This window comes from Xyrauchen texanus, chromosome 28, assembly GCF_025860055.1.
Source record: "Xyrauchen texanus isolate HMW12.3.18 chromosome 28, RBS_HiC_50CHRs, whole genome shotgun sequence".
NCBI classification, from domain to species: domain Eukaryota; kingdom Metazoa; phylum Chordata; class Actinopteri; order Cypriniformes; family Catostomidae; genus Xyrauchen; species Xyrauchen texanus.
Window position 1 is genome coordinate 34,643,861 of NC_068303.1, and position 13,792 is coordinate 34,657,652.

At 44.1% G+C, this 13,792-nt stretch overlaps 1 protein-coding gene across 4 annotated transcripts in view; it reads left to right on the forward strand.

The window, feature by feature from the left end:
* fynb (FYN proto-oncogene, Src family tyrosine kinase b) overlaps positions 1–13,792 on the forward strand; it is a 105,586-nt gene that overhangs the window by 21,805 nt on the left and 69,989 nt on the right. The window contains exon 2 of one of the 4 annotated variants that reach the window (XM_052095251.1): positions 11,122–11,332. The exons of the other annotated variants lie outside the window; for them this stretch is intronic. The gene's annotated coding sequence lies outside the window, so the exon portion shown is untranslated. The remainder of the gene's footprint in view (positions 1–11,121; positions 11,333–13,792) is intronic. 4 annotated transcript variants of the gene reach the window in all.

Here is a 13,792-nt window from a genome sequence, read left to right on the forward strand (position 1 = left end):
CCTAAGAGTGAGCTGTTCAATTTCCAATATGAGGATCTATTGTTATTATGAGCAGAGAGTTGGAACTTAATATAGATTGCCTGATGATCAGTAAGTGGTGTTGTAAGGATATTGACTGTTACATTGTCTTTCGGTATATTATTAGAAATTAAGTAAAAATCTATTCGAGATTTCCTTGAACCTGAACTGTTACTCCAAGTATAGGATATATTATTAGGAAACTTTTCTCGCCAAATGTCAACTACATTAAATTTTTCCATAAAAGTTTTCATTTTTAAATTATCTCTGGAATTTGGGATGTGGGGCCACCTATCAATTGAATTATTTAAAGTAATATTAAAATCACCTCCAATTAAGATAAATGAGCTAGGGTATTTGGAGAGCCAAAAAGTTAACCTTGTATCTATAGAATCAATTAATTGATCATTTTCAGGCTTGGTATTGTAACCATAAATATTAATAACAATAAAGATAGAGTGGTTATGATCAATTAGTAGACAAATATAGTGGCCTAAAGAATCACAATCTGAATGTAGAATAGTACCATTAAAAGAACCTTTCAAAGTTGTGACCCCAGCTGACCTCTCTGACCCATGCGAATACCATGCATCATTACCCCATTGGGACTTCCAAAAGTTTACATCAGCAGCTACTGAATGGCTTTCTTGAAAGAAAGAAAAATCAGATTTAAAGTTTTTTGCATACAAAAATAAGGCTTTACGTTTACAAATTTGTCTCAACCCCCTGGCATTAAGTGAAACAATAGAAAGTGACATAACAACGTATAACAAATATAAACTAATTTGTTTTATGTGTAAGGCAAGGAAAGTATTTAAATGATCTACCTCAGAAAGGGATCGAGCTTTGCAGCATAAACTAACAATTTGGCAAAAACAATATAAACAAAACTTAGATTCTCAGCTTATGTAGGCTACAGAATAGTGCTAGATAGAAAGCAATGTTATAATCACTAAAAAAAAAAAAAAAAAAAAAGACAGTAACATTTCACAGTAACATTGTGATGATAGTGGTTTAACATTGTAATGACTTAGAGCAATTCAAGGCGAACATAGCCTATGTAAGCTACCAACTTTGGTTATCCTGAAGATGGAAAGATTTCTGTCCCGTTAACGAATCCACGACATCCAACGTAGTAAGCTTTCTTGCCCTCACTGCGTGCCTTTTCGATGATGAGCCATAACTTGTTCCGTCGTTCTCTATCTTCTTTTGAGAGATCCTCTGCAAACTTCCAGTGGTTGTCTTTGAGAAATTGTGACGTCTTTGCAGCTTTCCATAGGCTATCTCTTGTCACCCTTGAGATGAATAGAATGAGAATCGGTCTGGGCTTGCTGGTGTTAGGGAGCTTGGCGCCGTTGCAATGCACAGTGTCAACAGTCTCACGGATGCGGTTTTTGCATTCAGGTAAAACGGCTTGACAGATCTCGATGGCAATCTGACGGACATCGTTCTTTTCATCTTCTTTGACACCAAGGAGCCTCAGATTCCACCTCCGAGAGTACCGTTCCAGGTCGAAGATCTGTTGCTGGTGTGTGTCCATGCGACTCTCCTCTTTATTCATCCTGTTTTCTAGAGTGCCCACTCGTTTTTTCACATCTTTTATTTCCTCACACGCGAAGTCCACAGTTTTTTTAACACCATCTAGCTGCAACGCCAGCTCATCCATTCTTTCATTTATTAGTTTCGACAGGGAAGTGACGACATCTATGTCTTCTACCTTGAAAGAAAGCATCGGTTTTTTTGGAGCTGGAGATTGATGGAGTATGCCATGTAATGATGATCCAAGATGGCGGCGCGGTAGCACGCAGCGGCCACTCCGGATCCACAATGGTGCTATTTTTGTTAAAAAAGCCCGACTTTTGCAACACATGGACATCGGAGCAACCAGTGTTCGTGTCTACCATCGCCAGACACTACTCAAATATAAGACTCATGCAAAAACCAAGCTGCATGATGACCTGCAGGAGGCGCTACGCGTACTCGGCTTGCTGCGGAGACCAGGCCTCCAGCCCTCGGCGTCGCCTGATGCCGGTGGCCGGGGAGAGGACGTCGTAGCGGTGTGCGAGAGCGAAGCGGAAAGAGGGCGGGGTCCATGCTAGGCTAAAAACAAACCCTAGCCGGCCGGCTCTCCCGTCTATCCTGCTCTCAAATGTTTGCTCCCTGGACAATAAACTGGACTATATCCGACTCCAGCAGGCTACGCAGCGTGAGTTTAGAGACTGCTGCGTCTTTGTTTTCACGGAGACGTGGCTCAGCGACAGAGTTCGGATGCCGCCATTCAGCTAGACGGGCTCGCCTCGCTTCGTGCCGACAGAAATACAGCTCTCTGCGGTAAGACTCGCGGTGGTGGCTTGTGTGTTTACATCAACACGGAATGGTGGAAGAACTCTATGCTAGTCTCTAGTTACTGTTCATCGCTGTTGGAGCTTGTGACTGTTAGATGCAGACCTTTTATCTACCACGGAATTCACCACTGTTTGCATAACCGAGTTTACATTCCCCAGCGCTAACGCTAAGGAAGCGCTCTGTGAACTGTATGGGGCTATGAGCTGAACTGCAGAACGCTCACCCCGACGGACTGTTTATTGTCGCCGGAGATTTCAACCATGCAAATCTCAAGACAGTGCTCCCTAAATTCCATCCGTATGTGGACTTTGTAACGAGAGGGCGTAACGGCTTGATCTTGTTTACACAAACATCCCAGGCGCTGCATCGGGCGGAGCCCCGCCCCACCTCGCTACTCAGACCACATCTCTGTTATGTTAATTCCAGCATACAGACCGGCCAGTCAGACGCACAAAACCGCTTCAGAAGCAGGTGAAAACCTGGCCAGCAGGAGCCATCTCTGCTCTTCAGGACTGTTTTGAGTGTACTGACTGGCACATGTTCAGGAGGCTGCAACATATGGCGTATTCTACCAACTTGGAGGAATACACAGCATCAGTGACCAGCTACATCAGCAAGTGCATTGATGATGTCACTTTCTCCAAGACCATCACCACACGCTCCAACCAGAAGCCGTGGATGACTGCGGAGGTGCGCACGCTGCTGAGGTCCCGAGACTCGCCTTCAGAGCAGGCGATAAGGCAGCCCTAAGAACAGCTAGGGCCAAACTGTCACGGGCAATCAGAGAGGCAAAGCGCCGACACGCCCAGAGAATCCACAGTCACTTCCAGGACAGCGGTGACACGCGGCGCATGTGGCAGGGCATCCAGGCCATCACCAACTACAGGACAACATCAGTTGCCTGTGACAAAGATGCCTCCCTTCCAGATGCGCTGAACGACTTCTACGCCGGTTTGAAGTGCAGAACGACGTGATGGCGAGGAAGTCCACCCCTCCTCCCAACGCACCAGGTGCTCTGTCTTACCACGGCAGATGTGAGGAAAACTCTACGTAGAGTCAACCCACGGAAGGCTGCTGGACCAGACAACATTCCTGGCAGAGTGCTCAGAGGATGTGCAGACCAGCTAGCAGATGTTCTTACCGACATCTTCAACATCTCTCTGAGCAGCGCCTTGTTCCAACGTGCTTCAAGGCCACCACCATCATCCCCATGCCAAAGAAGTCTTCAGTGTCCTGCCTCAACGACTACCGTCCCGTCGCGACTTACACCCATCATCATGAAGTGCTTCGAGAGGCTCGTCATGAGGCAGATTAAGACCCAGCTGCCCCCTCACTAGACCCACTGCAGTTTGCGTGATCGTTCAAACCGCTCAACGGACGATGCCATCACCACAACCCTCCATCTGGCCCTCACCCACCTAGACAATAAGGACTCATACGTTTGAATGCTGTTCATAGATTTCAGCTCAGCATTCAACACAATCATTCCCCAGCACCTGATTGGAAAGCTGAACCTGCTGGGCCTGGACACCTCCCTCTGCAACTGGATCCTGGACTTCCTGACTGGGAGACCTCAGTCAGTCCGGATCGGGAACAGCATCTCCACCACCACCACACTGAGCACTGGGGCCCCCAGGGCTGTGTGCTCAGTCCACTGCTGTTCACTCTGCTGACTCACGACTGTGCAGCAATGCACAGCTCGAATCACATCATCAAGTTCAGCCGATGACACGACCGTGGTGGGTCTCATCAGCAAGAACAATGAGTCAGCATACAGAGAGGAGGTGCAGCGGCTGACGAACTGGTGTAGAGCCAACAACCTGTCCCTGAATGTCGACAAAACAAAAGAGATGGTTGTTGACTTTAGGAGAGCACAAGGTGAACACACTCCGCTGAACATCGACGGCTCCTCTGTGGAGATCGTCAAGAGCACCAAATTTCTTGGTGTTCACCTGGCGGAGAACCTCACCTGGTCCCTCAACACCAGCTCTATCACCAAGAAAGCCCAGCAGCGTCTCTACTTTCTTTGAAGGCTGAGGAAAGCACATCTCCCAACCCCCATCCTCACTACATTCTATAGAGGGACTATTGAGAGCATCCTGAGCAGCTGCATCACTGCCTGGTTTGGGACTTGCACCGTTTCGGACCGCAAAGCCCTGCAGAGGATAGTGAGGACAGCTGAGAAGATCATTGGGGTCTCTCTTCCCTCCATCAAAGACATTTACAAAAAGCGCTGTATCCGCAGGGCAGCCAGCATTGTGGATGACCCCACACACCCCTCGCACAAACTCTTTGCCCTCCTCCCGTCTGGCAAGAGGTACCGAAGCATTCGGGCCCTCACGGCCAGACTGTGTAACAGCTTCTTCCCCCAGGCCATCAGACTTCTCAATACTCAGAGACTGGTTTGACACACACACGTGTCCTGAGTTGCACTTTAATAACTGTCACTTTATAACTGTCTGCTACCTCAATAACTGCTATGTGCATAGAACATTATCTCATAGTATGTTATGTTTACATTTTTAGAAACTGTCATCTTTTTGCACTACTGAGTACTGGTCGGCGCTGCACTGTCTATTGTCCTGTTCATTGTCAGTAATTTGTTGTACTGTCCTGTACTTTTTGCACATGTTTGCACGTGCACTTTATATAGGTATATATAGGTAGTTTATATAGGTATTTTATTTCGTTGTGTAGTCTCATGTGGTCCTATGTTGTTTTTATGTAGCACCATGGTCCTGGAGGAACGTTGTCTCGTTTTGCTGTGTACTGTACTAACTGTATATGGTTGAAACGACAATAAAAACCACTTGACTTGACTTGACTTGACTTGTCTGGGCGACAGGGACAGAGGAGGAAATTCTTCCATAAGATCCTCCATTACTGGCAAAGTCACCGAGCCAGTCGTGTAGTCATGAATGTTATCAATTAGAGGGTTTCTTCCTGAGGCGGCGTGGCTAGCATCACCTGTTGGCATTGTCAACTTTGCTTTTGGGTTTTTCAGCGGTCTTTTATTGTCGCGGGTCGACATCTCAAAGGTTAAATCCTCTTCACAATGTTCCTTTTGCGTTAAGCACTATAAATGATTATAAGGTTCAAACAGAAAGGTTGTTTTTAACCGTATTCAAAATTTTCGGTTGCACAGCTCGACAGTAAGCGTCTACCTACTCGGCCATCTTGGTCCGCCCCCCCCACTTGGTGTCTTAACATTAGGGTTGGGACAACGCGTCGACTTCATCGATGACGTCGACGCAAAAAATACGTTGACGCAAAATATGCGCGTCGATTCGTCGGATCCAAAACAAAGATGGCGGCGCCGGCGAGTAGTAGTAACACGAGTGGCTCCTCAGACTATCAGAAGTGCAAGGCGGCATGCACTCGTTCCTCTAAAGTATGGGAATTCTTTAATTTAAAAGGAAACAATTCCGTGATATGTCGTCTTTGCAAAATGGAGATGGCCTTCCATTCTAGCACCACGGCAATGCACCAGCAGCTGCAACCGGGTTGCAGCATCTGCAGTTTTTTTTTTTCAACTCCCCACTTTGCACTCGATGTTGGAGTAGGCTATAATACGTTGTCGACACCTAAAGTTTTCGCTTATAGCTATTAATAATGCGCTTATAGCTATGAATGAATGTCGTGAAAAATACAGAGAAGACACTGACAACGCGCTGACAGACAGGACCAAGCAGGTAACATTTAATAAAGTCTCAACTTTCAAATTTGGTCATTCAAAGAAAATTAAACCATAAATAGGCCTACTATTTTGTGGCTCTTTAATGTGTCGTGACAGATTGCCTCAGTTAAAGCTGCTCGTGAACCGATCATCTTTTCCTTGGTTAGTTTATAGCATCAAATAGGCTAAACATGAATGTAGCCTACATCAGAAGGACTGTCGTTTTATCCGCGGAAAGATGTCAGTACAGTAGCCTACAATCCATTATTCAAATTCAAATCCACTGACGTTAATCTTCTCTCTCCTGACTACTTTGTCTGACAAAAATGGTGTATTATGATTGATTGATCAGATCGCCAGTCAATCAAACTCCCGGCAAATGTTTTTTTTTTTACATTTTATACACCCCCACCCCCGATGAAACCGGTATTACCGGTGTTGTCACAAGTCGATTAATCGAAATCTAATCGGACTGAAAAAATAAATCGCTAGATTAATCGTTTAAAAAATAATCGTTTATCCCAGCCCTACTTAAAGGGCAACTAAACACCTGCTCAGAGTCTGACTCCACCCACTAGAAATATTTGAAAATGCTGGAAAAGTGGGCAGACCCTGGCGGGGATAGAGGGAACAAACCGAGTGGGGGGGGCCACCTGAGACTCGTAGTGACGGATTTATTGACAGCTGCTGTCAGACTCTGTTATTATTATTCCTCACACGGTCGCAAGACGACATGTACATGAATCTGGCGTGGTGAGCTGGAACCTGCTTACGTCACGAAGTACCGCAACAGCCAATAGGAAAATTCAACTGCAGTAGCCACCGTTCAACCTGAAGAGGGCAGCACTCAGACGTTTTTACACCATATATTGTAGAATTAAAACACTTTATACACAAATGTCAAAAAAATTACTTGAATCAATGACCAGTACTAATAAAGCCCCATGCTTACAGATCATTAACTAAAAAAAGTTGGTTTAGGGTTTAGTTACCCTTTAACATAGTCTCATGACAACTTCATAATAATTCGAATGAAATGGCGAAATTTTAACAGATGGTAATACTTGGCTTGTACGAAATGGTTCTACTTTTAGACCAACCAGTCAACAAAATTTCACATTTATTTATAACAATAAAAAACAAAATCACTACATGAATTAATGAATCCACCTTTGTGTTTTTGTAAATGCTGAAGAACAAAGAAAGGACTCCAGGTAACAGTGGCATAACAAATAGCATATCAAACAGAAATACAGTATGTATTCAGAACCATTAACTGTTGAGGCCGCTGCCAATTTGGTTCTTCCTACATGACGTCATGACTGTTTAGTCAGAACTTTCTTAGAATTCAGAGTTTACAACTTGTAATTAATTACGAGTTCTATGAAGACGTGAACACACCATAATGCCTTGTGTTCTCAAAATATAGGTTGTATCAATGTGTATGATGTGCAGTATTCACTAAATAGTAAGCTAGTAAAGAGATTGTATGTAACAGCAGTTGAATAGACCTGGAGCTGAGGACAATGAACATGTGAGCTTAATAAATTGAGATTCGGCCCGACACATACAACCACAAGATTCAGACACACACACGCACGCACATACAACAGTCCTTTTGCAACAGACAGTCAGAAAATTAGAGGTTTTCCCTTCTATGAGCTGTACAAAGTGAGCACTTCCTCTTGTTAAATCCACGCAGCTCTAAAAATAAAGCAGAACCCTCAATTACAGATTTCTCTCTGCCTGCTCAACATACGCAAAATCTGGATGAAGAACTCTAGACCTGAGAGAACGATTGCAGTCTTTATGACTAAATATTTCCTTGGATACTTAAGAGTTTTTTGTGAATGTCCTGTATGTGTATTTCTGAGCTTTTGCATTGACTTGTAGACAGTTCAGTGCTGGTGCATGATCACATGTTTGCTGGTTATTGTTGGTTCTGAATTCATTTGGATGGGATTTTAGCTACTTCCTTCCAAACATCCTTCTTTTCTTCCAAACCTCCTTTCTTCCTTCCAAGCTTCCACAAATCCTTCCTACTTTCTAAACATCCTTCCCTTTTTTCTTTCTTTTCTTCTTTCCTTCCAAACTTCCTTCTTTCCTTCCAAACTTTGTTCCATCCTTTCAAATTTCTAATCTTCCAATGTTCCTTCCTTTCTACCTTTTCAAACGTCCTTCTTCCCTTCCAAACTTCTTTTCTTCTTTCCTTCCAAACGTACTTCCTTCTTTCCTTTCAAACTTACTTCTGTCTTCCATACCAAACTTTGTTCCTTCCCTTCAACCTTCATTTCTTCCTTTCAATATTCCTTCTTCTTTCCTTCCAAATATATTTTCTTCTTTCCTTCCAAACATACTTCCTTCTTTCTTTTCAAACTTACTTCCATCTTTCCCTCCAAACTTACTTCCTTCTTTCTTTTCAAACTATGTTCCTTCCTTTCAAACTTCCTTTCTTCCATTCAATATTCCTTCTTTCCTTCCAAATAAATTTCTTCTTTCCTTCCAAACATACTTCTTTCTTTTCAAACTTACTTCATGTCTTCCCTACCAAACTTTGTTCCTTCCTTTCAAACTTCCTTTATTCCTTTCAATACTCCTTCCTTCTTTCCTTCCAAAAATATTTTCTTCTTTCCTTCCAAACTTCCTTCCTTGTTTCCTTCCTTCTTTCCTTCCAAACTTACTTCCTTCTTTCCTTCCAAACTTTGTTCCTTCCTTTCAAACTTAATTTCTTCCTTTCAATATTCCTTCCTTCTTTCCTTCCAAATATATTTTCTTCTTTCCTTCCAAACATACTTCCTTCTTTCTTTTCAAACTTACTTCCGTCTTTCCTTCCAAACTTACTTCCTTCTTCTTTTCAAACTATGTTCCTTCCTTTCAAACTTCCTTTCTTCCTTTCAATATTCCTTCTTTCCTTCCAAATAAATTTCTTCTTTCCTTCCAAACATACTTCTTTCTTTTCAAACTTCCTTCCTTGTTTCCTTCTTCTTTCCTTCCAAACTTACTTCCTTCTTTCCTTCCAAACTTTGTTCCTTCCTTTCAAACTTCTAATCTTCCAATCTTCCTTTCTTTCAAAAGTCCATGCTTCCTTTCAAATTCGTTCCTTCCAAACTTCCTTTTCAAACTTCATTTATTCCAAACTTCTTTTTTCCAAACTACTTTTCTTCCTTTCAAACTTCCAAGCATCATTCCTTTCTTACAAACATCCTTCATTCTTTTCTTCCTTCCAGTCTTTGTTCATTCCTTCCTTCCTTCCTTCCCTCTAAACTTCATTTCAAAGTTCCTTCTAAAAAGATTTTTTTAATGAATGTATGTGTATTTCTGAGCTTTGACTTACAGACAGAATGGTGCTGATGCAGAAACACTAGTCGGCATGAGATGACGGACATGTTTTCTGGTTATTGTTGGTTATCCTAATTTAGTTTCTGATAAGCTAATTTGAGTCAATTGGAGGTGTACCTGTGGATGTATTTTAAAGCCTACCTTCAAACTCAGTGCCTCTTTGCTTGACAACATGGGAAAATCAAAAGAAATCAGCTAAGACCTCAGAAACAAATTGTGGACCTCACAAGTCTGGTTCATCCTTGGGAGCAATTTCAAAATACCTGAAAGTACCACGTTCATCTGTACAAACAATAATACGCAATAATAAACACCATGGGACCACGCAGCCATTATACAGCTCAGGAAGGAGATGCATTCCGTCTCTGAGAGGTGAAAAGTTCAAATCAGTCCCAGAACAACGGCAAAGGACCTTGTGAAGATGCCAGATTTTGATTGGACAGCTATTTTCTTTTAAAGATGAACATAATCAGCAAAGTTGAAAAACCTTGTTTTAGTGCAGAGGAAACAGCTAGACAATTTATATCCACAGTAAAATTAGTATCGACATAACCTGAAAAGCTGCTCAGCAACAAAGAAGCTACTGCTCCAAAACCACAAAAAAATCCAGACTACAGTTTTCAAGTGCACATGGGGACAAAGACCTTACTTTTTGGAGAAATGTCCTCTGGTCTGATGAAACAAAAATGTAACAGTTTGACCATAATGACCATCGTTATGTTTGGAGAAAAAGAGTGAGGCTTGCAAGCCAAAGAACAACATCCCAACATGAAACATGGGGAAGAAGCATCATGTTGTCAGAGTGCTTTGTTGCAGGAGGGACTGTTGCACTTCACAAAATAGATGGCATCATGAGGAAGTAAAATTTTGTGGATACATTGAAACAACATCTCAAGACATCAGCCAGGAAGTTAAAGCTTGGTCACAAATGGGTCTTCCAAATGGACAATGACCCCAAGCATACCTCCAAAGTTATGAAAAATTGGCTTAAGGACAACAAAGTAAAGGTATTGGAGTGGCCAACACAAAGCCCTGACCTCAATCTGTGGGCAGAACTGAAAAAGTATGTGTAAGCAAGGAGGCTTACAAACTGGACTCGGTTCACCAGTTTTGTCTGGAGGAATGGGCCAGAATTCCAGAACCTATTTGTAAACAGCTTGTGGAAGGCTACCCAAACGTTTGACACAAGTTAAACAATTTAAAGGCAATGCTACCAAATACTAACAAAGTGTATGTAAACTTCTGACCCACTGGTAATGTGATGAAAGAAAGAAATGCTGAAATAAATCATTCTCTCTACTATTATTCTGACATTTCACAATCTTGAAATAAAGTAGTGATCCTAACTGACCTAAGACAGGGAATGCTTTTTTTATGATTAAATGTCATGACTTGTGAAAAACGTAAACGAGTTTAAATGTATTTCACTAAGGTGTATGTATCAATTGTTTGTTTAATAATATAAAATTCCTTCCAGTTTGTCTGCTGTGAAGTGTAATGTGAAATTTTCTTTTAACTACAGCATGCAATAAATAACTAGCGATGGGGGATTATTCATAGTAATAACAGTTTTCACATGTAGGCTATTTAGCACTGACCATTTGCTTGTGATCAGAACATACAAGATGGATGTTGATACTAGGTGTAAACATAATCTAGGCAGCAGGATTACTGGACAGACCAGACTTAATTGCTTTCTTTAGTAATTATCTTTTCAGACTTTGTCTTTTCATTCACCACAGATCCATTTACTGCTGTCATTGTGTCTATCATGTTGAATACCAAGTCGGTCCATTTTTGGTCTTACTAATTTGGGGCTGCACCTGCCCATGACCCAAGTGGAAACCCAGATACCTTACTTCCACCTACCCAGTTGTGCACTTCTTTGGGATTGAGATTGCCGGGAGTCCCGCCTGGTCTCAACAACCTCAGGACAGCCCTCAGATGCCACAGGTGCGCTACCAATCATTATTGTAAATAATGATGTCATCCAGATAGGCAGTGGTATAAGCAGCGTGCAGTCTGAGGATTTAGTCCATGAGCCGCTGAAACATAGACAGGGCCCCGAACAAACTGAACGGCTAATTGCAAACCACACACCAATATGCTTGGCTGTAGGATAATCCACTCATATACCTCCTCTGTGTCATGATCTTCAACCAGCAGCCACCTTCGACAGGTGTCACAGAGCAGTTGAGCAAATGCAAAGGGGCGGCCGAGCATCAACAAGTGGAAGTTTTTCGACTTGAGACTTTTATTGATAGCACTTTTCAGTCTAACGCACTTTTCAGTCTAACACACAAAGGTCTGCTTTCAGCATAACAAAAATGTATATACACATAAACACGACAGCGTGCATCTCTCTCTCCCCGCGGCGGTCTGGACTGCCCTTATATCACTCTCCAGCTCTCACTGCAACACAAAACAACTGTTTGAGATAATTTCCCACAGGTGTCAATCCTTACAGCTCTTCCTCTCCCGGCCTTGCTGTCCCAGCCGTCCCTCGGCCATGCCCCCATCTCCACGCTATCTTTTGTGCTTTTGCTCGTTTGAGTGTTGTGACCCTTTACACATGAAGGAGGACAGGAAACACGTCTTCCTCACAAGGTAAGCTTTTTAATTCTCGTTGTTCTTTATAATATAATTTATCACATACAACACAATAACAGCGCACTGGGTTAGTCTGTCATCTCTCCCGACTGGAGGCTCTGTGTCTGCTTTTATGCCGCTCTCCTCGTGCTCACTGGAATTAGAGACAGGTGTTAGGCATAATTTAGCTCAGGTGTAAGCGCCCTTACCGCTTTCCTCTCCCGGACGGGTGCTTGACCACGCCCCCGCTGCCACATACCCCCACCGCCCGACTCAGGCCGGGGCCCCATCGGGCCTGTCTACCACTCCCCCCCATTTCTGGAGAGAAAGTCGGCGACAGACATCTGCACCTTGAATTTAAAGGGCTGGAGAGCCAGGTACCAACGGGTGATCCGGGCGTAAGTATCTTTCATGCGGTGGAGCCACTGGAGTGGGGCATGATCCGAGCAGAGGGTGAAGGCCCGCCCCAGCAGGTAATACCGGAGGGTGAGGACCGCCCACTTGATGGCCAAACACTCCTTCTCCACGGTGCTGTACTTGGTCTCCCTCAAAGAGAGCTTCCGGCTAATGTACAGCACTGGGTGCTCCTCCCCCTCCACCACCTGCGAGAGTACGGCCCCCAGCCCTCTGTCTGAAGCGTCCGTCTGCAAAATAAAAGGGAGAGAGAAGTCAGGTGCATGAAGGAGCGGCCCCCCACAAAGTGCGGCTTTAATCTGCATAAACGCCTGTTGACACTGCTCCGACCATTGAACCGTATCTGGAGCCCCCTTTTTAGTGAGGTCAGTCAGCGGGCTGGTGACGTCCGAATAATTAGGCACAAACCTTCTATAATAGCCAGCCAGCCCCAGGAACTGCCTCACCCCCTTTTTGGTCTTAGGTCTAGGGCAAGTCGCAATCGCCGCAGTCTTATCAATTTGGGGACACACCTGGCCATGACCCAAGTGGAACCCCAGATACTGTACCTCCACACGCCCAATCGCACACTTAGGGTTTGCTGTGAGCCCCGCCCGCCGCAGCAATCTCAGGACGGCCCTCAGATGTTGCATGTGCCGCTGCCAATCATTGCTATAAATGATAATATCATCTAAATAGGCAGCGGCGTACGCGGTGTGAGGTCTGAGGATCCGATCCATGAGTCGCTGAAACGTGGCCGGAGCCCCAAACAAACCGAAAGGAAGCGTCACAAATTGGTGTAATCCAAACGGCGTCGTGAAGGCTGTTTTCTCACGGGACATTGGTGTCAAGGGGATCTGCCAATAACCCTTTGTTAAATCCAAGTTCATCAACACGGGGCATTGGGGACGCGTCAAATTTAGACACCGTGTTGACTTTTCTGTAATCCACACAGAATCGAACAGACCCGTCGCTCTTCGGAACAAGAACAACCGGGCTGGACCAATCACTGTGGGATTCCTCTATTACGCCCATATCAAGCATCGCATCTAATTCCTCCCGAACTATTTTCTTTTTATGTTCGGGTAAGCGATAGGGGCAGCTACGTACCACCACGCCTGGTTCGGTCTCGATGTGGTGCTGTATGATGTTTGTACGGCCCGGTAGAGGGGAAAACACATCTGCAAATTCCATTTGTAAATCGGAAACCTCTGTGAGTTGACGTGGTGAGAGGTGGTCTCCACAAGTAACCGGGGTGTTGAGATTGCGAGCTTTGTTTACCTCCGGTCCGAGCTCCGCCCTCTCCGGAACTAGCGTGGCCAACGTCACAGAGGCCGACTCTTCTCTCCACATTTTCAGGAGGTTGAGATGGTATATTTGACGCGCGCCCCCTTTATCGGTACGTTTAACTTCATAATCGTGATCCCCCAC